Source organism: Buceros rhinoceros, unplaced genomic scaffold (genome assembly GCF_000710305.1).
Source record: "Buceros rhinoceros silvestris isolate BGI_N320 unplaced genomic scaffold, ASM71030v1 scaffold1206, whole genome shotgun sequence".
Classification (NCBI taxonomy): domain Eukaryota; kingdom Metazoa; phylum Chordata; class Aves; order Bucerotiformes; family Bucerotidae; genus Buceros; species Buceros rhinoceros.
Window position 1 is genome coordinate 9,329 of NW_010416685.1, and position 4,792 is coordinate 14,120.

Sequence of the window (4,792 nt, forward strand, 5' to 3'; positions counted from 1 at the left end):
GGACTGCTGACCCCGAGAGCTTACCACTGCAGGCGGCAGGAGTCTTGTCCCAACCCTTCGGTAGCTGCAGAGATGCCAGTGGGTGCCAGTTGGCTGCAAGGGCGGCGAATTGGGGTGGTGGAGTGAGCTAACCGTCTGTTCCCTGCTGTAAAGCACAGCCCCCCGCCGTCTGCCCTTCCCGCGAGGCATCCTTACCCTGCCCTGGAGAAAAGGGTCTTTTAACGAATCGTCAGAAGCTGCTACATTGCAGAGAACCTACAGCCCAGGCAACGAACCCCTCGGCCAGAAGGCAGGAGGTCCAGGGCTTCCAAGCCTCCCCGTGTCCTTGTGCCGGGGTGCCGGCGCTGGCCACTGAGCCGAGCCTGGGGCTCTACCAGTCCCGAGCCACACGCAGGGCTGGCACAGAGGAAAACACACCGGCTGAAGCAGGGTTAGAACCACGCGTGGGGTGTTGAGGCTGGTATAACTCAAAAGTCACTTTGGTGCCTCATTTCTTCTTGGGTGAGGTTTTCTGTGCTCAAGACAGCAAAGCACAGGTTATAGTTGTGGTGGCATTATTTTGTTTGTCACTACTATGTAAAGATAAGCACTTCCCAGCCTTCACCTGGCTGATTCGAGCGCAATGAGCAGCTACGTCACACAATACTCCTACTTGCATAAAATCTTTGCTGTGCTCATATAGAACACAGCGTACTGGACGGGAAAGATTTTCTCTTCTTGAAAAGCATTTAGAAATCATTGTCTTTGTCAAGAGCCATCCAAGAAGAATGACTCTGTCATGCACAACAATCCACACACCATTAACAAACTGCCAGGTTTTCTGGGCTCAAGACAGCAAAGCACAGGTTATAGTTGTGGTGGCATTATTTTGTTTGTCACTACTATGTAAAGATAAGCACTTCCCAGCCTTCACCTGGCTGATTCGAGCGCAATGAGCAGCTACGTCACACAATACTCCTACTTGCATAAAATCTTTGCTGTGCTCATATAGAACACAGCGTACTGGACGGGAAAGATTTTCTCTTCTTGAAAAGCATTTAGAAATCATTGTCTTTGTCAAGAGCCATCCAAGAAGAATGACTCTGTCATGCACAACAATCCACACACCATTAACAAACTGCCCTCTACAATTTAGCATGAATAATGGCATTAAAAAAAAAAATCAGTCATCCTTATTTCATACAGGTTTTAAGTCACATCCAAAGCCACATCCAGCTCCATGCTGCCAGGGAGCATCACTTCCCTGTCCTCTTGTAAGCAGGACCTGCAGCACACGCCCTGCTACCCCTTCCAGGAGCTAACACACTGTACCAGACCCGACACAGCACCGTGTCCCAGCAGGGGTTTCAAGCTTAGGACAGGCGCCCCTGCAGCGAGGCTCATTCAGCGACCCCTGAGCACTGCTGCCACAGACAATAACTCCAGGCGTAAGGAGAGTGATGGGCTCGGTGAACACTTGCCAGGATGCTGAGAAGCTGCTTTGCTCTGGAAAGCCTTGATCCCCCTCAGCTGAACAGCTTGCTGAACATTTGCTTTGTGCAGTACAACCCCCAGACCTTCACAGTGACACGCTGCTCTCCCTGTGAGAAACACGGACCGATTCGCCAAGAGCAGGGGCCAGAAAGGGCATCGCGTGTGCTGGCCACAGTGTCCAAGCGAGAGGCTGGGCAGCTCGGACAAGAACAGCAGGGCAAACCTACCAGCACAGGGACAGCTGTGGGCTTGCCCTTTTTTGGTTCAAAATCAGATGATGTAAAGACATTTGCTGTGTCATCTAAAAGAGACCAATGACATAATTACACCTTTACAATCTGGGGTTCAACGGGTTTCAAGAACAAGGAGGCTCAAGTTCAAAATGTTTTGTGTCTTGGAAAAACAAACAAAACCATTAGTTCATGCCACCAGTTGGGTATAACGCATAAAGGTTTTTGTATCAATCAGAAAAGGGGGGAAATACCTGAAAAATTAATCATTTGGGAGTTAAACAGAACTTTAAAAATTTCATATGCAAGTACCAAGAACATTTTCACTGCAGCCGACATTAAATATTTTAAATGTATTGTTTAATTTCACGTGACCTAACTATTTCAAAACAGCTTTTCCTCTTTTTCAACATTAAAGTATATTCCAAAATAAAATAGTCTACAAGTCAAGAAAGCAGTGGCCTTGGCTATTTTGATGTAATTTGGAAAATACTTTCAGTGTGAGTCACCTAACAAATAAGAATATTTCAAATTTTTTACCAAAAAATCTATTTTATTAAATACTATTTTTCTGGGTTTGCCAATTAGGGAAAAAATTCAATCGTCAATACTAAGAACAGATATGTATATTATTCTAAGTTTCCAAACTAATTCTCCTTTACAGTAGGTGCTGCTCCACTAATTAAAGGTATTCATTCTGAACTGGCAATTAGGATACACAATACACAGAGGATACTCCTAACACGTTCCTACTTTATGAACTACAAAAAAGCTTATTTACTCATTTTAGAATTTTTAATGTAAAATACAACTGCCACCCAACTTAATATTTCTTTAAAATATTAGATTTCTCACTGAGGTTTCACTTTGCAGTTTATACTCAGAGCATTAGGTGAAGATTTTTGGCGTGCACTGGCTTACAGACCTTGCTGCCTGCGACATCTCCAGAAGGGAGAAGTTGTTGAAGGAGTAGTTGGTGCACAGAGCTGTACTTCCACGAGACTTCCCTGACCGCAGGGCTAACAGGAGACGCGGGGAATGGGTTTACCCTTTTTCATATCGGTAGAAGCTGAAGCGCAGCATTTATTCTAAAGCAGCATTAAAAAAAAAAAAGTCTGGAGCTTGGTATATCTCTCTTCTATATGTCTAACATGCTTAAATACATTCACAATTAATAGTTTCCCTTCCCGAGACAGTTTATTCTCAAATGTGCTTCTTTAGAGCATTTCATTTCTATGGTGACCAAAACCAGACTAGCGTCTCTAACTGGGGACAACTCAGTTCTGTCCCACTGCAGTGACATTTTTGTTTTCAATTTATAATTAAAAAGAGAAGTTACAGAAAAATAAAATGGAGCTGATCACATAGAACATCCCTCTAACCGAGGCAGAGGGTGCTTAGTTCAGCGCTTTGTTAATTCCAGAAAAAATTCAGTGAATTTCTTGAGTTCATTAACTGCTTGAAGATGTTCCCCAAAGAAAGAAACGTGCAGAAAGAAAATCTATAACTTCTGCATCCCGACCAGGCTGGAGCCTCCTGCAGGGTGTCTGCAGGTGGCAGCATGAGCGCAGATTTCAACCCAAGATTTGCTATTCCCGAACCCCCGAGCAGCTCCGCCGCGGAGCTGGGCCAGGCAGCGAGCGGAGCTTCTCGCAAACCGGCTCAGCACTCATTTAAGAGACACTTCAGGCTCCAAGAGACTTCAGGAGAGCTTTAAGAGTGCTCCGAAGCTGGAGCTGCTGCAAATCCTGCCAAGCCAAGCTCCCACAGACAGTGTCTAGTGGGTCAGACGGTGCCTGTAAAAGCCCACGGGCTGCTGCAACCACACGATGCTCTAGGGAGTCAGGTTTGTTCCTCAGGCACCTCCTGAACGTAGCTCCAGCTCAGGACAGACCCCTCACGCGCACCACTTGAGAGCGAGAGTTCTCTTTTAATTAAGACAACACTTTGGAGCAGAATCACTTTGGCCCAGACCCAAAAAAGAACTGTTAAAATCATCAGCATTGCCATGCTCAAGCCTTAGGTACTTGGCCCGCAGAACATCCCTGCAACAACAACTGAGGCGTCTGAAGTCCCTCGCTGAATGTTTTGGAAAGGCCAGGCCCTTCCGAACTGATCCTGTAAATAACAGCAGGGAACTGATTTGCTCAGGCCCCAGTTTGCAAACTGCTCCTTTAGGTCTGTTTTATCCCCCGAGCTGGCCCTGGGGGCATGAAGTGACGCTGCTGAAGGAACTGGGTAGGGAGTGACAGGACTACAGAAAAGCTAGAACAAAGCGCAACCTCAGCAGAGCAAACCTTGCTTGTGAAACGACAAAACCTGATCCCTCTTCCCTCCCCTCAAATCCCCAAAGACCAGAATGTTACAAAAGTAAGAACTAGGCTGCCACAACTACTATAAATTAACAGCAACATCATCTCCTTAACACCTTCCTTTTTAAAAATGTAGGTTTTGATCATATATTTTTAGTCTTAATCTAAACTTTTCCACATCATGTTTCTAATTTAACATATGAAAATAGTTCAGATATTTCAATAACTCATTTAAGATAACACATACTGCTTTGCCCACAATTACTTTTTACAACTCATTGTAGCAAGGCCTTGCAATGTGGCGGGGAGGATGTCTTCCTATTATTAGTGAGAGGAAGATACTCATCTTTGTCTTCACAAAGAACCACATATGGATAATCTACACAGCTTTATAACGAACCTCAGCGGACACTAAAAGGCTCTAATTACCCTGAGGAACCTCTCCTGAGGCCCCCACGTGTACCCACCCCCAAAGGGTTTGCTGGCCAGTGACCTGCATGCAAGCTCAGCCCTGGCCGTGCGTCCTTGCCTGAGCTTCGCGGTGGCTGCTCCCGCATTGCGCTGGCCTTGGAGGCTTGTCTGGAGTCACAGCTCCCCTTGCTGCTGTCTCTGGACCAACTTTGCCCGTCCTGTTTGGGCAGCTCTGTTCTAACTCAGGAAACGTTCTGCCCTGAGCACACCGACTACAGAGCAGCCCAGCTGTGGAAAGCTGGGCAGCTGCAGGGCAGCGGGAGCCATACACGGCAGACAGGCCAGGGGAGAGGGACGGCGCCACCC